The sequence below is a fragment of the Sarcophilus harrisii genome, chromosome 4 (genome assembly GCF_902635505.1).
Source record: "Sarcophilus harrisii chromosome 4, mSarHar1.11, whole genome shotgun sequence".
Taxonomy (NCBI): domain Eukaryota; kingdom Metazoa; phylum Chordata; class Mammalia; order Dasyuromorphia; family Dasyuridae; genus Sarcophilus; species Sarcophilus harrisii.
The window spans coordinates 439605448-439629449 of record NC_045429.1 but is presented as its reverse complement, the minus strand read 5'-3'; the positions used below and the strand labels follow the sequence as shown (position 1 = coordinate 439629449).

The 24002-nt window shown below is 37.2% G+C and overlaps 1 protein-coding gene across 3 annotated transcripts in view; it reads right to left on the bottom strand.

The window, feature by feature from the left end:
* The window catches only part of PAFAH1B1 (platelet activating factor acetylhydrolase 1b regulatory subunit 1), a 70537-nt gene extending 55472 nt beyond the window's left edge, over positions 1 to 15065 (bottom strand). The window contains exon 1 of one of the 3 annotated variants that reach the window (XM_031967817.1): positions 15044 to 15065. The gene's annotated coding sequence lies outside the window, so the exon portion shown is untranslated. Of the gene's footprint in view, positions 1 to 13998; positions 14042 to 14293; positions 14390 to 15043 lie in introns of those variants that run through there. The other 2 variants (XM_031967815.1, XM_031967816.1) reach the window with 2 other exon arrangements.
* Positions 15066 to 24002: the final 8937 nt, after the last annotated feature.

Below are 24002 nucleotides of genomic sequence, written 5' to 3'. Positions count from 1 at the left end.
ATATTCTGATGGAAGTGAATATCTTCGATAATGAGAAGATCCAATTCAGTTCCAATTGATCAATGATGAACAGAACCAGCTACACCCAGAGAAAGAATACTGGGAAATAAATGTGGACTACTTGCATTTTTGTTTTTCTTCCCAGGTTATTTTTACCTTTCTGAATCCAATTTTTCTTGTGCAACAAGAGAACTGTACAAATATGTACACATATACTGTATTTAAGATATACCTTAACATGTTTAACATGTATAAGACTGCCTGCCATCTAAGGGAGGGGGTGAAGGGAAGGAAGGGCAAGTTGGAACAGAAATGATTGCAAAGGACAATGTTGAAAATTACCCATATGTTCTGTAAAACAAAAAGCTATAATAAAAAACAAAAACAAAAAAACTTCCTTCCCTTTTCTATGAGAGACACTACCACCATTTCAAGTCTTCCAGGTTCCCAATTTGCTCATCCTTTTTTAACTCTTCAATTAGTTGAAATTGCTCTCTTCAACATTACCAATAATCTCTTGCCAAATCTGCTGACCTTTCCCCTCATTCAATATCTTTCTTGGCTTCTTTGTAGTATTTAATATTATTGACCATTTCTCTCCAGATTGCCTTTCAGTAGTCCCCCTAGTCAGTCAACAAACATATTTCAAGTGCTTACTCTAAGCTAGGCATCGTGCAAAGCAATGGGCAAAAACAAAGTCCCTGACATTAAGTAGCTCATATTTGAATGGGGAACACAACTTGCTAAAAGTTGTAGATAGAAGATACACATGGTGAATATGGGAGATAATCTCAAAGGGAAGACTGCCAGCAATAGCTGGGAGACTTAGCCAAATGAAACCACTAAGAGAATAATACAGGCATAACATATACCTAAATGATCAAGTACATTAAAAAACAACAAACCTTACCTCTTCAGTACTGTAGGATAAGTAACATTACAGTAGTGTGCAAATTAAATGTGGTAGTCTAGTTTTCCAGCCAGCTGAAATTATCCTGTTAAGAACCCATTTTTAAGCATGATAATTGTTCTAAATTGTATTATATATATATATATATATATATATATATATATATATATATATATATGAGGCTAAAGAATATAATTTTTAATGACCAAAATATTTCTTAATTGTGTTGAATTATACAATTCCATAATTGTTTCCACCCAAGTCCTCTTCGTCTGATCAACTGAGGTAATTTGTCTTCTTGAGGGTAACATCAATTGACCTCTAGCACTGCCAAGTTTTACATAGCTAGAAAAGCACTCTGGTAATTGGCTGAGAAAATCTGAAAGACTATGGTATTAAGTTAGAGAGAGGCTGTGACCCGTGCTGGTGAAAGAAGTTAACCACACCAATGAAATTATACATTTTGACTCATTTGATCACTTACAATGATGGCCCCAGGGCCTACTGGCTCCCATACAAAAAGCTTCCAGACTATTGTGCTTTTTGGTCTTTAAGATATATTGTGTCTCTCTTCTGCTATCAGTTCAGACTAGTATCATTACGTCTACTTTATAGCAGTCTCCTCCCCCTCCCAATTTATTGCTTCTACATTGCAGTGAGTTTATAAAGTAAACCAAGGTGATCTTTTTGGCTTTTCCAAGGTCTTTTGTTTTGTTCTTGATTCCTGGTACAGATGACTTATTACCTTACAGTTGTTAGGGCTAATATTCAGTTTCTAGAGACTCACTTTTTCTATCCTCTTTCTCAAGCTTCAACTTTTGTGCATTTAACTACTCATTAAAATTTCTCCAAGTGTGGAGAGAGGCCAGAAGAGGAAACAATTCTACACAGTTACACATTAGCTGAATTCAAAATAGTTGGACAGGAAGTTGAAGTCACTAGCTCTAAATGTAACAATAAGACTATCATTTCATTAGTATTTCTAAAATAAAATCTATTCTTTCCTTTCTGAAGCCTATAACAAAATGCTTCTATTTTGAATCAGTGCAAAGTTCCGTTTTAGGGCTTGCTAAAATTGAAGGTAAAGGTACAGAAACAGTTTTCATATGGTATAATCTATAATAAAGACTGAGAAGATAAAACATATACCCCTATCATCTCTCTATCTCATCCCTACAAACTAAAAAAAGTTGTATAGAAGATAATGCTATCATCAAGTGTAACTATAACTAGAGCTGATACACTTTATCAAGATTCCCCTCAAAAAAAGACTGCCTTCTTGATGCTAAAAGCATTAATAAGCAAACCTATATTATATTTGCAAATATCTACATGTAATTCACTGAAAATAAAATAAATTGGTTTGTGCCTGGACAACAATTTTTAAAGAGTTGGATCTCTCTAGAAGACTCATAATGAAATAAGCTATCCATCTCCAGAGATCTTGTCTCTCAATTCAGAGTACAAACTGGATATGGCTAACAAGGGAATGTTTTTCTTGACTATATTTTTATAATGAGTTTTGTCTTTCTTGTTTTCTCAATAGGTAGGGAAAGGGGGAGGTAGAAGAGAGAGAATTCAGAACTGAATTCAATTAATGAACACAATTTATGTCAAGGACTGCTTTTCAACTATAAAGAGCCTCTTTTATATGCCTGTAAATTCTTATGCCTAAATTATACATTTAATACTTGACATGATTTTTAAAATTCCTCCTTCTTCTTACTAAATTATAGATGTTTTCTAGATGCATCAGAATTACTCGTCAATGCATTCTACTATAGGCAAGAAACGCAACCTTTACGTAAGGTATAACAAGAATTCACAAAATGAGTAAATTAATATTTGATTTGAAATTAGAAGTCTGTCCCTAAGTTTATTAAGGAATGGGCATAAGAGAATATGAAACACATCAATAACAATTTAAAAGTTTCTCCCTAAAAAGAAAAATTAAATTAAATAAAAAATGCTGACTAAAATTTAGAAACTGCTTCAGCCTGTACCTGAATGCCCTTTAATTAACTGGAGCCATAATATATATATATATAAAAATTAAAGCAATGGTAATAAAGCAACTATACCATCTATTCCAATGACCAAAGAATAAAGCATTTAAAAGTGTTTCTGTTCTGAAATAAATGATTATTCAATTCAAATCTGTTCTTTTATGTCCAGGTAAGAGGAAGATTTTAAAAAAGAAATCGCATCTTGTAACTGTTAAATTGAGATTATATTTTAAAAATGCTATGTATACAATAATTTATTTTAAAAATATACAATTATGTGCATAGGAAATAAATTACTAAATACTATGGCAGAGGGAAATAAGAAAAGATAATAAGCTTATGTTGTTAGGGAAGAAAAAACAAGTCAAAAGTTTCAAATACAGTTTAAACAGTCATGAAAAACAAAATGCCTTTTGGAACATTTCTAAATGTTTCAAGACCCAATATAATTTTAAAATCAAATTTAGTTTCTTCCGTTAAGGTCTTAAGATAAACGCAAAGAATCTCAACAAAGACAGAAGGAGGCCACAAAATAAGTTAAGTAAAATTTTAGAATATCCATCTTAACTTAAATTTTTGCTAAATTATATATTTCAATTTTCAACCAAACCAAGATAAAACACAAAACTTATTTTAAAACCATAACATAAAATTTTTAAATAGCAAAGGCTGAACATGTCAGAATTATATATATGCAAAAGTCAAGTAAGCACATTTCTAAGGTATAATGGTAACTATACTATCTCAAGTTGTACTCAAACAGAAAAAACATCTTACTTATAGCTCTACTGTTTTCAAACAACAAACCAGAAGAATTCTGTCCAAAAACTTAACAGGAATAACGGACACGGCGTACAAAAAGCACCAGCACAACAGCAGTTCATGTTAAGAGTATTTACAATTTAGAACACATTTTTCTTCACTACTACTTTACTTTTAAAGGCAACAGTGCAAATATGATCCCATTTTTCAGATGAGGAAACTGAAGGTCTTATGGCTCACCCACCATTTTATTGTGTAATCAAGTGATTCCCAGTAAAGAGTTTCCAATTATTTCATCCTGGCTATCTAGTCAATCTGTACATCCCAGCAGAGTGGGGTGCTGACAATTTGAGAGCATACCAAGAAAATACAATCAAAAGATCTGACTTCCAAAATTTTCACATTTTTCTCCAATCTTTGTGTCTTCAATGCACTTTTTATCCTCAAAAGAATCACTCTCCTACAAAACACAGAGCTCAAGCATCACCTTTTTTTTCTAGACCAAGCACTTCCTGATCTCCCAACTAAGAATGCCCTCCTCCTTCAAGTAACTACCTAGAATTTAATCAATATGTACTATATATACATAGTCTCCGGGACTTAATGTAAGCTCCTTATAATGGTTTCCTTTCTCTTATCTATACTCTCAATCCCTGGCATAGTGGCTGGCACAGAGCAGAGGACTTTATAAATGCTTGATTTGCTGATTATAAAATAAATGGTGAGAACTTAAGCAGGTAATCAAACATCTAACCTATAATACAAAACACTTTCTTCTAATTCCCTAGGACAAAATTATTTTTGCAAAATCAGAGGTAATGTAACAAAACTTGATCCAAGACATTTGGAATGCAGACCACAGAAAGCAATTTTAAAAAATAATTAACACATACCCACTGGAGAAAGGCTTCAATATTTTAAAGAATATTATTAATTGGATCAGGGATAAACAACCTCTTTTGTGAACCCCCTTCATCCTTTGGCAGTTTGGTGACATCTTCAGACTCCTTCTCAGAATTATTTTTTAAATTCATAAAACATGTAAGATTACAAGTAAAATAAAATATAATAATGAAACACAGTTACACATACACACACACACACACACACACACACACACAAATTGGTTCACAAATACCAAATTGAGAACCCTTGGATCTAAAAAGAATGAATTCATATTTATCTAGAGAACATAATGTTTGGGCTAATATATTTAAATGGATGACAATTTGAATGTAATAAAATGTGCTTACTTACTGAACTGAATTTAACAATTCTTAAAAGATTTATAAGTTTATCTTGGGGTGGTCATAAACATTAATCTTCACTGTAGAATATCTAGAAAACAATTATTTGAACTTTAAGTAATTTACATATGGAGCAAAAGTTTTCTGTATAATGATTTTTTAATTAAACAAGAAACTATCTTCATCTACTGGAATGAAAAACAGTTAAAAGCCCTAGCCTATAAATCAGAATGGTGGTGTTTTATTTTCCCCGAAATCTCAGGCTTGTATCTTAAGACTTCATCATGTTCCAATGGATGTGTGATCTCACATGATGTGAGTATTCAGTCCCTCCAAGGATTCCCTGAGCAATGCATGTATTCCATGGTGTGCTGTGTGAAAGTTTATCCCTATTCTCTACAAGTTCTTCATAGCTTCTTCATCTATATTAGATACATAGTCGGCACTTATCTAGAGGTCTTTTCTGTTTTGCACGTTTATCAATGTCAAGACTTGAGTTGTCCACATCACCCTCATCTGCATTATAGAAACCAACCTGCTGCTTTCCTCACCATTAATTTCAAATGAAAAGCCTTCAACAAAGTCCTATTCCAGAGATCACAAAATAACAGGAATATTTAGCCCACAGAGGAACCTCAGGTTTTAATGTGCTTTATATAAAGTCTCAGAGTAAGAGAGCAGAAGATATTTAAAAAGACATATCCAGATAAAAACAAAGATATTTATCATCAATAAGTTGGCTATTAGGTGAAGAAATTTTTGATCATTACAACCTATTGGGTATTGAAAACTACTTAGCAATATTACCAAGTGATTAAAAGAGTCAACATAAAAGAAAATTAACCAAAAAAACAAAAAACAAAAAAAACTGTACAACCAGACACCAAACTAAATAAAGGATAAAGCAGTCAAGATGCAAACCATTAAAGCAGAAGTCCAAGACACCTGAGTCTTTCCTGATTAAAAGGGAGAAGATCATCCACATGAATCTGTTAAGTGTTGGATGACATTTTAAAAATAAAATCATTAAGTTTCTATACAGCCAAGAATTTAAAATAATGAAAACATCTCTGCAAAAGAAATTACATAACACTATAAAAATTTATAATTGATAATTAAGTATATTCCACAAAATTGAAACTTATTTTCACTTTCTAAAATTATGAATTCTAAATTATTTAAAGAAAATTTTAATTTGTTGCTGCCAGGCAAATATACTGATTAGTAAGTATCACTGTAAAACACATAGAGCAACCTTCCAATGGCTCTCAATGTATATGTATCTTGTTCATGTCTTTTCATTAATCCTCCCCAGAAGATCCACCCAAAATACAGAAGATCTTTATTCTCATCATTTTGACATATATGGGTTATATAAGTGTACCATTCATTCATACAGGGCTTTTCTAATCATTTATCTATCAGCTCTATCTCCTCCTATGCCACTTCCTGAACATTATGCTGTAGCCAACTCTTACAATGAGTTGTTCATTGTCCCAGAGGTTATTTGCAATCTGGATTCTTCAGAGATTATGCTATTTCATCATTCACTGCTATGAAGCTCTACTAGAGTATTAGTGTTAGAGTTTTCAACAGCAATGAGCACAAATTAAGAGTGATCGTCTTCCCTTGCTATATATAACATGAATCTTAGGCCAATAATGTACCAATACAACTTCTGCACATAGTTCTATACATCTACATTGAAGAACTGTCACAACTTCCTTTGCCCCGACTCAGTCAGCTTAGCTGTATGTCTCCCTTTATGTTCCTGGTTAGGATGGTTACCTATAATTTTCCCATATGGCTATGGATTTTACTGAAGTGCTTTAGCTGTTCCAAGGCTCAAAGCAAATCAGGTAAATGCCACATTTATACCAACAAACATTTGGAAAAACTTTCTACAAGGAATTTTTTTTTTGGTAGATTGTGCGGCAAGTTCGAAGGTGAATAAATAAATGTCTCTCCCTGTTTGCATATTTTATTAGTCTATATAACCAAACATCAATTTTAGCAATCAAAATTGATTTCTTGGCCTTTCAAAGTGGTTTCTGTATATAAATGATACATATGAATGTGATTTCTTCAAAGATTCTCTCTGATCTTTACTCTTCAAGCTGTTAACTTCAACATGGAAAAAAAAAATGCCTTTTTTGTGGAGAGGGGAAATCAGGAAAATTTTTATATATCTCCAGTAATACTTTTACAATGGTTTACAAATTTCTCTCTTTAAAATAATGGTATATTATACTCTAACATATTTAACATATATTGGTCAACCTGCCATCTGGGGAAAGGGGTCGGGGGAAGGAGGGAAAAATTTGGAATAAAAGGATTTGCAACCGTCAATGCTGAAAAATTACCTATGCATAATATTGTAAATAAAAAGCAATAAAAAAATAAAATAAAATGAAATAAAGGTATACACTGTGATTTTTAACAAACACCTTAATAAAAAACCCTAAATATCGGAATTTTGCCTTGGTACATATACCTTTCTCTATATCAAGATCTGTGGAATTCTAATTCTTAATCAATTCCACATACATGAAATGTTTCCACATCAAATAAGAATTCTGCATCAACCCAACTATACAGATTGACAGCAATTTCTTTCTTGAGAATAGAGAAAGTTTCCAAAAACCAGATTTGACAAGTTTGCCAAGATGTATACAATTAATATGACACTAAATATAAGTGCTATTCTTTTCCCCCAAAATTTATTAGCTATAACAGATTCATTTTTTGAGCTTTAACTATTTCTCCTTTTCAGCTTCAGTTGTGAGACAAATTTTTAAAAAATGGGAATTTCAACCAATACCAAACCCTAATGCTATCTATACCACACTTCAGTCTTAAGCCTAAGAATATACTAATATAGTCAACAATAGGTATATAAGATAGCAAAAATATACTAAATCTATGTACAACAGCTATCTCTACTTTTCATACAATCGAAGGATTTTTCTCATTGAAACATTTTATAATGATCCAAAAAATCTGATGCTTTCATCGTGACATGGAGGTCTGACATGTCCTAACATAATCTGAAAAGGTGCCTGACAACATGTTTGCAAGGCCAAATGCAAGCTTAGCTAAGTTTGAAAAACTTCACCACCACCCCTCCCCCATCAGTGTTGGACGATTTTTTTTTCTCTAGACAAAACAACTCATAAAAAGTATACCAAGGGGTGGAAAAGTTGGCAAGAAAATTAGTGAAAGAAATACACAAATCCATGAAATAATCAAGCTATAAAATAGCAAAACTGGTTAAAAAAAAAAAGTCAATCCTGAATTCCATTTAACATTTATTAAGACCCTAATGCAAATTTACTAGGTCAAGACACAGAAATTAAAAAAAGAAAATAATCCATCCACATTCCACAGAATGTACATCCTTAATCAATTGAGAATGGAGAGCATTAACAATTAGAAAAATCACAAAATTTATCTCATAGGAAACCAAAACTTGTCTGAATCCAGGGATTCTAGGAGGTAAAGATGAGGAGAGAGTGCATTCCAGGCATGGTGGGCATACCTGTGTAAAGACTCAAAGACAGGAAATGTCATGTGTCAAGGGAACATCCTAGTTTTGCTAGAAGGCAGTGTGCTATGATTTGCATGAAATAATGGAAAGTGAAGTAAGCTGAATCAAGAGAAAGTAGTATACAGTAACAGCAATACTGTTCAAAGAATAATAGTAAAATGACCAAGTTATTTAGAATATTGTAAACACTCAAATTAACTACAAAAGACCTATTTAAAGGAAGATGCTATCCACTTACAGAGAAAGAACTGAAAATCAGAAGCATGTATAGTATGGTTTTACAAACATTTATAAATCTGTGTCAAATGATGGCTTTCTCCAGTGCAGGATTAGAAGGGAGGGAGATAAACTATCTGAAACTTAAAATGTAACAACAATAAAATTAGACAAGGGCACCTCTAGAATCTGTTAAACAGACCTAATTCGACCTATGTTTTAGGAACATCAATTTGACTGTTCTGTGGATGAGACTCTAGAATGGGAAGAGTTGATGCAAGACTGAACTAGGACATTGGCTGAGTGAGCAGAAAGAAGGGGGATACACACGGGAGGTTCTAGAAATAGAATTGTCATTACTTGACAACTAGTGATGTATAGAAAATCTATTGGGTTTAGCAATTAAAAAGTGAGTAGCTTTGAAATAGTTTTAGTGGTAGGGCTGGAAGGCAAAATGTATGGACCTGAGAAGTGATAATGTTGATATTGGGTTTGTTACTACCATTTATTTCACCCAAAGTTGTGATCCTGTTCCCTATGGCACAACTTTTCCTGGGGAAGTATACCATCCTATTACTTGCAATGTTATTAAAATACATTGAAAGCTATTATTAAAAACTCTAATAATAGGTAATTTTTCTTTCATATCTTTTTTAGTTTAATTCAAGTACTAATTGATGACCTTTTGCTGACCTCTGCTCAGCACAGTAAGGGATACAAAACTTTCTGCCCTCAAGCAACTTTATTATAAACAAAAATGTAACAAATAAGATAGCATATGAATAGCAAGGAGTGATACAGTTAAGTGCTATGGTGTGGAGGGGGAAGGGTGGTCAATTAGAACTATAATAATTAAGTATGCTTCATAGAGAGTGAGATTTAAGGTAAAGAGCTCTAGGAAGATACCCTGGGAAGCAGAGAACATGAAACCAAAACTCCTTCCAGTTTTCAAGGTATGATAAAATTTTGAATAAAAGAGAAAGAATATGCTGGACCATACCATAATGAAAAAGCATTTTTAAATGGCTCAGTAGATAAGCAGTACACTGTTGACTTAAGACCTGTTAAGTTTACTCCTTTCTCTCTGGCTAACCTGACATATGACCTTGGTAAAGGGACTTCCCAAGTATCTCAACAATGCCATCAGTTAAAATAATCAATCTACCTCAAAGTGTGCTTGGGAGAACAAAGGATAATAAAAGTACTTTTAAATATAGGGTGCCAAGGAATTGTGTAATTGTAGTAGTAACTTTCAGGGTTACATACCTCACTAAAAAGTGGCATGTATTATAGAAAGATATATAAATAATTCCAACCAGATAGGTTAAATTTAAAGCCAACATCTTAAAAAAGAAAATTGTAAATCAAAATAATAGTTACTTGTGGTGCTTTTATCCCAAGACTGAAAAGTATTTCACAAATATTAATTAAGTTTTAACTGTAGAAGGGAGTGAATATTATAACACTTGGAGAAGTAATTAAAACTGAAGTTAAATTCAAATGATTAGCATAGGTGTCATGCCAAAAGTGCAGATTGGTAATCTTAATTTTCAATGACTGGAAATCACCCTTGAACTAAGCTTTTTTTTTTTTTTTTTTTAATTTTAGAAAAACTGGTACAAATCTTTGCTTCTATTCAAACATACATGAAAACACATGTTAAGCATAATTTAAGCACAACAAGCATCAAATTTGTTAAAGGTGGCAAAGAAAAAGTAATTGGCAGAATCTCCATCGAATTGTAGTCCTTCTAGGATAGTAAAGTTATACTCAGACAAGTAAAGATTTTTTAGAATGATGTAAATTCATGGTCTAGTCATTGATTGTCAGTCAAAGAAGGGCACCAAGTCCCACTGACAACACAGTGAGAGTCACTCCTTGGGAACAAGAAGAAGAGCATCAAAACAGAATCTCTGGCATTTAGGTTTTCCTCATGCAAATATGATTCTATGTGTAATATATTTGATGAAACCATAATCTGACTACATTTGTTATTCCTGAATTGGTTTAATCATGTCCAAATCTTTGTGATCCCACTTGATATTTTCTTGGCAAAGATACTGGTATGACTTACCATTTCTTTCTCCAGATCATTTTACAGATTAGGAAACTGAGGCAAAGAGTTAAGTGACTTGCTCAGGATCACACAGCTTTTAAGTGTCTAAGACTGAATTTGAACTCAAATCTTTCTAATTCCAGACTGACCCTTTATCTAATGTGCCACCAATCTTACTAGTATGTGGCAAAGTTTTTTTTTTTTTTTTTAATATTTCAGATCAAGAAATCCTGCCTTTCTGGAAAAAAAAAAGCCCTAAGATAACAAGTTATTTACACCTCCCAACTAATGTTTAGTACATCACTTTGAAGATTTATTCAGAACTCAATTTTAAAACTAATATATAGAACTTGGAATTTATAACTTTTAATAAGAGAAAAAAGAAAATTCTGGTATTAAATATCCCCTACCCCCCAATTCTCAAATACTCTATCCTACAAATATTTATCCCAAAATACATTGCATATAACTAATAACCAGAGGATCTTCCAATACTGTGCTGAATATTTAATTTAAAAGATTTCTAAAAATTGACCTTACATAAGAATGTAAGGCATCTTAAAAGACTAAATGAAGAGCCTCTTCATTTGACAAAAAAGGAAAGTGAATCAAGCAGCCTGAAGTTCACTCAGGTAGAGTCTTTCCATTAAGCTATTCTGCACTTAAAAAAAAAAAAAAAAAAAATTACAAATCAAGACAAAATCTTGCAAAGCTATGATTCTTATATATTAGAAACACCACATTTGGTGCACATCTTATCCTAAAGTCAAAGCAACCAAAATTTCAAAATCAGCCAGCAACAATAACCACGTACAAAAAAATCTATTGAACAATAACCATCATTAGTGTGGTGAATATTACAAAGTCTTAGCTGGGTGTTTTAATATCATCTTGAATTGCTAACTTTATTCACACAATGTATTCTTTTAAGGAAATTTTATTTTCCTCTTGTATTTTTCTTAATTACATCTATATAAAATGCAAAAAGAGAACTAAATTAGTGATCTACACAGCACATAAATCAGTAGTCACCAAAAATCACTCTCAGTAATTCGAACCTCCTGCTAAAATTTCATTTTAGATAGTTCTCTGATTCAAGATAAATTTAAGTCACTTTCCCTCTTTTATGGTGGTACCTTTACAAAAAATTGCCCTTCTGGGGGCAGCATCGAGAAAAGGTTAAGGCTAACTAGCTTTTACAGTTACTATTTTATGCTTTATGTTGTGGTCTTCATGCTCATTCAGGAAAAAATGTCTCAAATAGAGGTAAGGTGAATGCAACTTATGCTGAACTACACAGTTAAAAATAAAATCTATGGCATACACTTTGGATTTTAGCAACATGTCTAGATATTAACTTTTCTCTATTTTTCTAGCAGAGATATATCCCATAAACATCTGAATAACAATTTTTAAAATGAACACATCTATCTATAAAATAGAAAAAAACAAGCAATAAGTGACTACTTTTGAATAGTGACCGATTACTTCTCCCTGGATTCTACAAAAATAATGGAAACCAAGATCATCAGATATTATTTAACAAAGTCCTTTTTATTAGCAAGCTTACTATATGGAAACACCATTATTGCAGCAACAATTAATATATTAAAACAGACCATGAAAAAAACAGGCAAGAGAAAAATGCAACGAAAGGGCAATCTATCCCTTTCCCAGCTTCCTTACTCCACCCAGTCTTCTCAAAGGTTGTACGCAGCATCGGCAAATATTGTCCAGGTGTTTTTTTTTTTCCTTTCCAAGGGGAGGGGGATTTAAATAATATGGGATGCACAGAAATTACAAGTCTGCTATTCAGGTATGTGTTTGCAGAATTTTTTCACAATTATTTTCCTTTCCTCTGATGCTCGCCTTCAGAGCAATTTTAGCAGACAGATACTCTTCCTTCCCTTCTTTGGTATCCTAAACACTGGAGGACCTTTTTTTTAAAAAATAAATTAGCCAACCCAAATATACAGATTCAATAACAGATTCACATGACTCTTATTTGTGAAACGACAAGCTGCAATATAACCGATTAAGGATCAAAAACCTAATTAGAAAGCTTCAGTCACAAAGATTGGTTAAAATAAAAGGTCAAAGAAAGCTTTCAATGCGGAATCAACCTTATTTCATTCCCTACTGCAACCAAAAAGGGCTGTTCTCTTGATAAAGGATTTGACCTGCAACAACCAAGCCCCTGCTGCAGTAGAAAAATTTTACCCAAACGCTACCACAGCAAAAGGAGAGGGATGACATTATTATTGGTATCAAAGGCCCAAGTACTGTCTTCTCCGCCCTAGCCTCAAAAGGAAATGCACAAAACAACCCCACCCCCAAACAAGACTATAATAAAAAAAAAAAGCCTGCAGTAATTTTACTCTAAATCTTTACATCATTCTGGTGTCAGGGATCTACTTTTACGTATGTAAAGATTTAAATTACAAAAACATCCTCATTCTCTCTCTACCACCGCTTTAAAATAAAGGGGAGGACCAACTCTTGGAATTCAAACCTCTCCTCCTTACACAAGAAAACACTAACCAGGCCCAGACCCCCAAAATACCAAGGTCCGATCCCAGCCAGGCTTCAAAGCTGGGCGCCCCCCCTCAAGAAACGCGTACTGCTCCCCCCCCACGAGTTTCTTGCCAAGTCACCAAGGAGAGGAGCGCCCGATCAATGAGGCCAAGACGTCCCGGACCGCCCCCTCCCACAGCAACGGGCACCCCCCCGGGGGGCTTTCTCTGGATGCTCTTCAGATCCCCGCGCCGAGCTGACCCCCGCCCTCAGGACCATCCTCTCACCTGGGAGCCCCGAGGTGGGTCTGGGAAAGGCCGAGGCCCCTGACCCCGAGGGCGGCCCCCGCTCAGACCCCCCCCACCCCGTATAACCAGCTGCACCTCGCCCAGCCGGACGCTGCTGCTGATGCTGCTGGGGGAGGGGGCGAGCGCCCCCTCCCCCCTGCTGGATAGAGTCGGGGCAGCCATCCGGATGCTCGGGATGGTGGTGGCCGGGGCTCCTCTCCCCCGCCGCTCGGATCGAACCCCTCCCCTTGGGGCCCCGGGGAGAAGAAACCTGTTCCCCGAGTCTTCCTCCTCTTTCTCCCCGGCCCTTGGTCTTCCTGCAAAGTCACCGGGGGGGGGAGGGAACCCACTTTGTCCTTTTCCACCTCCGCAGGCGCGGAGCGCTGTCTCCCCGCACCCCGCGCCGGGCCCCTGCCCCGGGCTGCCCCCTCCCGCCCCTCCCGGGTCTCTCACCCAACGGCCGCCGCGGCCGCCATTTTGAGAGCGAAGAGAGAAGAAGGAGGAGGAGGCGGGGGGAGGGGAGCAGGAGGGAGGGGGAAGGGAGGGAGGCTGGGGAGGGAGGAGGAGGAAGAAGAGGAGGTGGCGGAGGAAGGAGGGGACGGGCGCAGCCACATCGCCCGCGGAGCCCCAGCCTGAGCCCCGGCCGCAGCCCGAGCCGGCGCCGGCGCCGGCGCCGCCCGAGAAGAAGAGGGGGAGGGGAAGGGGAGAAAGAAACCAGCCCGAGGGCAGGCCCCGGCCGCCGCCTTACCCGAGAGCCCGCCGCCGCCGCCTCGCTGTGGCCTCTTCCGTCCTTCACTCCCATCCACCGGCGGGGGAGGGAGGAGGGAGGAGGAGGGAGGGAAGGGAGGAGGGAGGGAGGGAGGGAGGAGGGAAGGGAGGGAGGGAGGAAGGGGGCTGGCGCGAGGGCCCGGGCCAGGGGGCTGGCGGGCGTGGGGGAGGGAGCGGGCGGGCGCGCGCGCGGCTCCGCAGCCGTTCGGGGGCTCGCGCCGCAGTCCAGCCGGCGCTCGCGGCCTTGGCTCCTACTCGGGTCCGGCTGGGTGGCTCGCGCGCGCTCCCCTCTCCTCTCGGCCTTTTTGCTTTTCCTCGGCTTGTCCGTTCTTCCGCCGGCCTGTTCGCTTTCTTTTCCCCTCCCACCTCCTCGGTGCTACTACCGCCGCTGCCGCCGCCGCCGCCACCCCCGCCCCGCCGCTCCGGCTCGGTCTGTCACAGGAGCTGCCCCAGCGCCCTGACGTCACCGCGCCGCCGCCGCCCCAGACCGGCCGAGGAGGGAGGGGGAAGAGGAGCCTTCGGCGCATGCGTGAGGCCGGGGCCTGAAGGGAGCTGCCGTCACCCCGGCTCGACGCGCTTCCCGGGCTGCGCGTCACCGAATGGAAGCCGGCCCTCCGCGGCCCCTCCCAGTCCCGCCCTCAACCCTCGGGCCCGGAGCTAGGCAGCCGCAGCCTCGGGGCCCGGGGCCCGCAGGGCCCCCTTCCCCCACCCCGCTATTCTCCAGACTGACCGTGACTGGCTCCCCCCGCTCGCGGCTCTGCAGAGCGCTTTACGTAATGGTCTCCTTAGAGCGGGGGACACCCCGCATAATAACCGACGTTGAGGGGGACGGACCGCAGAGACCTGTCATCTCATTGGCAGACTGAGCTCCCGGGGCGGGGGTAGCGCTCTCCGCCGGGCCGGGTCAGCACCTGCGCCCGACTCTGGGCGCGGTGCGTGCCAGGGCAGTACTCGAACCCCGGGCCCTCCTGCCCCCGAGCCCTCTCCGTCCCCCGGCTGTACGCCCCTGACGGACGTTCAGAGAGTGCTTTCAGGATTCGAAGCGCTTTGCGTTCGATTCTCCATTTAGCCCCCGAAACAGACCAGAAACGTGCCAATCCTCAGGGCCTTGTGTTGGTGTAATAAACGAGACCGCTCAGGCCCGCCCGCTAATAACCGACCTTTCCACGGCGTTTTCAGCGAGTCCTTCTCCCTTTCCCCATTTCGTCCGAGCTCCGGCAAAGATAGATGCAGAGATGAACCGGACCGAGAGACTGAGGCACGCACGGACTCCTAGAGGAGTTCTGCCCACAGCGCCAGGGAGAGGTCCGGTAGTCCGGCATCCGCGGGTCGCCTGTAAGCCAGAGCCTAATTCTTGGGGTGCTCAGAACTTCCCCTGTCCTGCCTTTTCTTTTGGAAAAAAATAAAAGGATGAGATGATGCCTTGGGAGGTCGGGATGCCCTTGTGGACTATTCGGACTTAGAGCAGGGCGCTCAGAACCTGACTGCGACTAACTGGCCTGACTGACTTGTGAGTTGCGTTTGATTCCATTCCATTACTCACATGAGTTCTATGCAATCAAGAAGCCAGAGTTTCAGGCCTAGAAATACTCCTTTTTTCCTGATATTGCTTTGATTTCTACTCTTTTTTTTTGGGGGGGGGGGCGGGAGGGACTGAAGCAGCATAAAAATGTTTTGCAAATCTTCATCTATAAATGTCAGCAGTGGTGAGGTGAATTATGTCACATCCTTTCACTTTGGTTGCTTTTGTGATGGAATATTGGTGACAAAGAGGATCCTCTGGGATATCCGGCTAACTTGTTGGGGCTAGCTTTTCCTCGGTTGGTGCTGAAAAAATCATTTTTGAGTTCATACTGATGGATCAGGTAGTCTATCTTGGTATAAGATTGGGCAATTCCCAGGAATAAAGGGTACTTCATTAAAAGTCTGATTTGACTCAGAATTTTTACCCCTGGCTGATAGCATCCTTGGAAAGATGGATGAAACCTTCCTCCTGAAGGAGACTTGAATTTTGACCTATACTTTTATTAGTTTCCATTGAAATCCAGGAACATGTGAGGACAGCATCTTTTTTTTTCTTCATGTGCTCAGTGCTTCACATATAAATATATTTAATAACTTGTTCAGTTTTAATTTGTTGAATAGGATTAAAAATAAGGTCCTAGTACCTGAGTGTTTCTGTCCCTTTGAATATTCAAAAGGAGACCATCTGTCCAGAATAGTTCTGGATCATAAATTCCCAGAGGACAAACATTCCTTGATTGATTAAAAAAAAAAATTCCTTCAGGGCTAAGCCCGTCTGAGTTGTCACATAGTAAGAGTGAGAGAGCTAATGACTGAATAAATTGTGTGGACATTTCACCTATTGGTAGCCAGAGGACTGTTCTTTCTTTTTTTTTTGTTTTTTTGTTTTTTGAAGAGGACTAATGACTTCACAGACTGATGTCTTGACTTGTACATGAATTGTGAAGCAAAGTTTCACAGTCATCAGCCTCAGTGTCTCTTCCAGAATCATCCAAGTTTTAGTGAGTGGTAAGACAAAAGTCAGGATGACTTCACTTCAATATTTTACCAAGTCCTAAACTGTCCATCATATGTTTGAGGCAGAGGGGGTGGGGAGGGGGAAAGGAAGCAACTCGCCTACAGGTTTGAGGCCTCAACTTGGTTTAGTCCTGTCCAACAGAACAGTTTTACCAGGGTGGGGACAATGTGCATGCTATAGTAGCTTGGAACCACAAGTGAGAGTTGGGTGAAAAGTAGACACCAAAAGTAGATGAGCAGCCCTGCAGAAGGCTCAATAAACTCTCATACCAGATTATGAGCTAGTCTTCCCTGAACACCTATGCACCTCAGAAGAGTAAATGACCCCTGAAAGGACGAATGTAACTCTATAATTCTTGAATTCTCTAATCAGTACAGTTTGACAAAACAAAGCAATTCAGAGAAATTCCAGACGCTACTGGACATTGTTACCAACTGACTCCATAAAAGTCAATAAGCATCTCAGTAAATTAACACATCCGTTGCTCTAAGAACTACCCTTCCTTTCATTTTAACCTTTTAAAATATTTATCATTGCCCAATACCAAGCTGTTTAATATTTAAACAAGTAAATCAGATTACTTTATTTTTTAAATGCTTGTTCTAAAAATCAAATTTTCTCTTGAAAAAACACAAGAGTTAGTATAAATAAATGATTATGTTTCTAATTGAATATGAATAGTCTTTGCCAATCTAATCTGTATTTAGACCCAAGCCATATCTTTATCCTGTGGTTAGAAATAATAAAGTTAGTACTGTGCAATTATGATCTAAACTAATTCTTTTAAAAGAATTCCCTTGAAGTGAAAAAACAAAGTGTTGATCCCCTTTTTGGTTTGTGAATTTCTGAAAGAACTCCAAAAAAAATTTAACTGAAGGACCCTTGTATATCGGTATAATGCTTTTTGTCATGGTGAATAAGATAAGAAATGCTAATGTAGTCTCTTCTGTTGAGTATGAAGATTTAAGGGACTTCTTCCATATCTATATATCCTTAAAATATGGAAAGACAATACAAAAAAACTACTATGTGAATCCTAGAAATGGAGAAAGGAGCAGATGTCCTGAATTTTTGGGGTTTGCAAGAGCATTAAGGAGAAACACTCACTTTACTTGCTACAATCTAACGGCTCATTTCAGTTGCAAACATTTTGCCAACAGACACTTCCAAAACTGAAACCTTTATTATAGTTCCTATGTAAAAATTAATATATGTTCAAAGACTTTTAGAAATAATAGACTGATTAGTGGAAACAATTTTTAAAAGTGAACTGGGGTAAAACATTTTCAGAAATGTTTCCCTAAGCAAAATCTGTAATCTATGAGAAAAGGTCCACTTGCACAAATTTGAAAATGGTTTCCTCCCCAGAAATAAATTTTCTTGTATTATTTATACAGGAATATATGTTATAGTATATTTATGTTTGATAGCATAAAATGGATGAAATTGGAGGTGAAGTAATGGCAGGGACTTTCCCCCAACTCTTCCAAATATCTTCAAAGAATGACTCTAAACAAATTATAGAGTGGCAGAACCCAAAAACAGCTTTTACAAAGTTGGCAGAAAAAGTCTGTTGCACCAGGATGAGAGGGGAGCACAGTCCAGTGCAGGCCACACCAGCACTGACCAGGCAAGACTAGATGGGGCCCCAGAGAACCAGGAACAGGCCTCAGTGTGACTGAATCAATGACAGCAGTGGCAGTTTCCAGATTTCTCAGTCCACAGGGGATCAGAAGGAAATTTACAGAAGTCCCTTTATTGGCACAAGGCAGGACTTTGTGGCATAGCCTATGCTTGGATCTAAGTCACAGTCCTGGGTCTTAGTCCTAGTGAGAGAAGGAATACTGGTACAGCAGAACTTGTGGCCACAAGGAGCAGGGAATCTGATCACAGTTCCTGGGTTGAAAAGAGAGCTTGTGTTCACTCACAAACCAGTGCACACAGTCCAGGAGAGTAGTAAATGCACCTTTACCTTGGAAAAGCCAAAAACTTACAGATCCTCAGAATTACCTATGACTACCTCAAAAAAATCTGAACTTGGGACAGTGCCCCCTTCACTTGGGAAGCAGAGTTAATATAGAGTTAAAAATCAAGGAATGGGCCTGGAAAGTGGGCAGATAACAGAAAAAAATTCTGACCATAGAAAGTTACTATGGTAACAAGACTCAGAAGACAACAAAATCAAAATTTCTGCATCCAAAGCCTCAAAGAAAAATATGAATTGATCTCAGACCATGGAAGAGCTCAAAAAGGATTTTAAAAATCAAGAGAAGTAAAGGAAAAATAAATGAGTGATGCAAAAAAAATGATGAAAAAAAGTCAACAGCTTGGTAAAAGAGGCACAAACAATACTGAAGAAAATAAAGCTTTAAAAAACAAAATAGGCCAAATGGCAAAAGAGGTATATAAATCCATTGACGGGAAGAATGACTTAAAAAGCAGAACTGGACACATAGTAAAAATTTACAAAAATTCACTGAAGGGAAGAACCCCTTAAAAAATGGAATAGGCCAAATGGAAAAAAAGGTACAAAAGCTCGCTGAAGAAAATAATTCCTTAAAAATTAGAATTGGGAAGTGAAAGTTAATGATTTTATGAGACATCAAGAAACAAAAAAATAAAAAATAGAAGAAAAATGTGATCTAATTTATTATAGTGACCTAGAAAATAGATTCAGCAGAGATAATTTAAGAATTATTGGACTATCTGGATGTCATGATTTTTAAAAAGCAGAGCTTAGACATCATCTTTCAAGAAATTATCAAAGAAAACTGCATTGATATCCTAAAACCAGAAGGTAAAATAGAAATTGAAAGAATCCGCCAGTCACCTCCTAAAGTGATCCCAAAATAGCAACTCCAAGGAATATTAAGCCAAATTCTAGATCTCTCATATCAAGGAGAAAATACTGCAAGCAGCCAAAAAAACAATCCAAATATTGTGGAGCCACAGTTAAGATAACACAAGATACATTAAAGGATTGGAGGATTTGGAATATGATAGTTCTGAAAGGCAAAAGAGGTAGCATTAAAACCAAGAATCACCTACTTAACAAAACAGTATAATCCTTCCGGGGGAGGGGAGGAAAGGGGAATAGATATTCAATGAAATAAAGGATTTTCAAGCATTCCAAATGAAAAGACTAAAGCTGAATAGAAAATATGACTTTCAAATCTAAGATTTGAGAAGGAGAAAAAGGTAAATAGGAAAGAGAAATCATAAAGGATTCAATAAGGTTTAACTATTTATATTCCTATATGAGAAAATGGTATGTATAACTCCAAAAAACTTTCTCATTGTTAGGATAGTTTAGAAGGATTATACATAGAAAATAAAGATAGGAGTTGAATGTGATGGTATGATTATCTAAAAAAAAAAAAAAAAATTAGGATATGAGAAAGAAGAGTACTGGGGGAGGGGAAAAGGGAGAGGTAGAATGGAATAAACTATCTGACATTGAAGGGGCCTGAAAGAAATTTTACAATGGAGGGGAAAATGGAGAAGCAGGGAGGGGAGCACATGAACTTTGCTTTCATCAGAATTGAGTCAAAGAGAGAATAATATACACACTCAATTGGATGTAAAAATCTACTTACCATATTGGAAAGTAGGAACAAAAGGAGATAAGAGAAGGGGGGAAAATTTAGAGGAGGTAGAAATCAAAAGAAAACCACTTTTGAGAATGGATATAGTAAAAGGAAAGAGAGAATAGGAAAATTATAACACTAATGTACTGTTGGTGAAGTTTTATTATTTGTCCTTCATTCTCAAAGAGGACCCTGATGGCAGGGAGGTGATGCCATGACATTCAAATAGATTGGTTTTAAGTGAGGGAGGGCTGTGCAAGATTACCTGCCTCACTTTCCCCTCCAAAGTCATCTGGGTCCAGTGGCAAGATATAGATCAAAGTGATTGGAGATGACCCTGAATGAAATGGGAGATTTTGAACTTTTTAAGCTAAGGTTTTTAACAGGTCTCAGTTTGACAGAGGCTGCACACATTCAGTAATTAAAGGTAGGTAGTAATTGAGGCAAAAAATTCATTCCAGAGAGCCAATAAGAACTATGCGAAGGGCTATAAAAACCATGCGTAGTCTTTTACTAAACAATACCACTACTAGGTGTATATCCCAAAGAGATAAAGAAAAATTAAAAGGACGTATGTGTACATAAATGTTTATATATAGCAACTCTTTTAGTGTTAGCAAAGAATTGGAAATTGAGGGGATGTCCATCATCTGGGGAATTACTGAACAAGTTGTGGCATATGATTGTGATAGAATACTATCATGCTTCAAGAAATGATGAAGAGGTTACTCAGAGAAAAAACTTATATGAACTGATACAAAGTGAAATGAGGATATCATACACAGTAACAACAATATCATATGCTGTTCTACTATGAAAAAAAAAACTTAGCTTTTCCAGCAATACAATGATCTAATACAATTCTATAGGACATGATAAAAGGTGCTATCTCCAGAGAAAGAACTGGCAGAACCTAAATGTAGATCAAAGATACTTTTTCTTTATTTTTCTGTGTTTTCTTTCACAGAATGACTTATATGAAAATATATTTTGCATAACTACACAACTAACCTTTGTCAAATTGCCTTCAGAGTGTATGGGGCGTGGGGAGAAGAAGAAATGGAAAGAAGGAGAAAATTTGGAACTCAAAAATTTGGAGGGGGGAGTTAAAATTGTTTTTACATGTTATTGGGGGAAAATAAGAAAATAGACAAAATTTTGTTTTCACATATAAAGATGATCTATAAGGAATGTTGTGACCCTTCTGAGGGTAAAGGACAAATTTACAAGAGAGACTCATTTATCTTCAAGATATTTAAACCAATTAATAGAGATGCTTGCTTCTCCCTTAAGGCTGGACTTAGCATTGCAGGAAGGCAGGTCCTGCTGGACCAATCACTTTTCCCTTGAGAATCATAGCTCTCTGATGTGTCATCAAAATAGAACATGAAAGCAATTCAAAGGAAATTGAGTGAAACTCAACTTGAAAATATATATCAGAATCTTTGGATTTTTGAATTTTAATTTTTCCTTGGAAATGAAATTTAAGGACTAAATGGAATCAAAACACCATTTAAAACTACAGAATTCATAAAGAATATTGATGCAAAAATTGTTTGTAACAGCTCTTTTTGTAGTGGCAAGAAACAAGAAAACTGATGCCCATAAGTTGAAGAATAAATTGAATTGTTATAGTATAGGAATGTTATGGAATATTATTGTTCTATAAAAAATGATCAGCAGGATGATTTCAGAGAGACCTGAACTGATGTTAAGTGAAGTGAGTAGAACCAATAGAACACTGTACAAAGCAATAGCAAGATTATATATAATGATCAATTCTGATGGACGTGGATTTTTTTTTAACAATGAGGTGATACAGGTCCATTCCAATAGTCTTGTGATGAGAGCCATCTGCACCCAGAGAAAGGATTGTAGGGTGAGTGTGGATCACAACATAGTATTTTCATTTTTTTTTTTTTTTGGTTTTTTGCTTGCATCTTATTGTCTTTCTCATTTCCCCCCATTTGATCTGATTTTTCTTGTGCAGCATGATAATTGTAGAAATATGTATATGTTTAACTTATATTGGATTATTTGCCATCTAGGAGAGGGGGTAGGGGGAAAAGAGGGAAAAAATTTGGAACACAAGGTTTTGCAAGGATGAATGTTGAAAATTATCTCTACATGTGTTTTGGAAATAAAAAGTTTTAATCAAAAAAAGAATATTGATGGAAATATTCTAGAGTGTTCCATTTCCAGTGGATGAAAGGGTCAAGAATATAAAATGATTTCTGAAAGGGTATATTTAAAAAATAGAAAAAGTATTCATCTCCACTAATAAAATATATAAATTACAGTAATTTTCACACTAACTTGCAAAAATAACAATGACAACTCAATGTGGAGAGGGTTGTAAATGATCACTTATATTGTTGGTGCAATTGCACATTGTTTCTTAAAAAATCTTTTAAGAGAGCACTTTGATAGTACAGAAAAAATTTTTAAATAATAATTCTAATACTGAAATTTATCTCTCTAGAATGGTGATAGAAAAAATATAGAGAGAACTATCTTTTCAGAGATATTTATGGTATGGTTATGATCTCAGAAGATAAGGATATCCTAGAGCCATTGAAGTAGACATGTAGAAATGAAGTAGAACATTATAATACAATTAAATAATAACACAAGTGAGGGAAAGAAGCTTCATAGGTAGAAAGCTGGTCTTGGAGCCAAAGAGCCCAGTACAAATCCTGCCTCTTCTTATACATACTAATTGTGTGTCCCTGGGCAAGTAAATAAATCTGGCTTGGTGCTTTTGCCATTACTAAACTATAGAGTGGAAAAAAGCATGGATTTGCAATTGTAGAAGTTTTTTTTACTGAAAATTCTTATGTATACCAATGAAATCACAGATCCAGTCCCTATCTTTTATATCACTTCTCCCTGTGCTCAGTAGAGAAATATAGAAAAAAAATTTAAAATGCATATGAAGTGAAAAAGAAAACAAAGAAATACACATACTACACCTATTTTAATATATAGGTACGTATATGTAGATATATAGATAAATAGATACATAGATAGATAGATCAAGTGAATGAACAAAAAAAATGCAGAGGAAATATGTACTGAAATTAATTTTTTAAAAATTTTTTTCATTCCATAAACATTTATTTTTGTCTGAGGCAATTGGGGTAAAGTGACTTGTCCAGGGTCACACAGCTAGGAAGTATTAAGTGTCTGAGGCCCAAATTTGAACTCAGGTCCTCCTGACTTCAGGGCTGGTGCTCTAGCCACTGAGCCATCTAGAGTCCCCGAAATTAATTTTTAAATATGAATAACACAAGTGTATTTTTAATTGGATTAGTTGTTCAAAGTGCATAATTATTTTATTTCAAGAATAGATGCTTATTTGCAGAAAAATAAAAAAGCATACATTAATTTATAGAGTGCTGGCATGAGTTTATTAAAATTACATATATGAAATATATGTAGATTGGTAACAGGAAGAAATCCCTAGGTAGAATCAACCTTAATCAGAAAAAATGGAACAAAATTGGGCAAGAGAAGAGTCAAGAATGGAAGAAAGAGGGTTATAAAGACTGGAGCTTGAG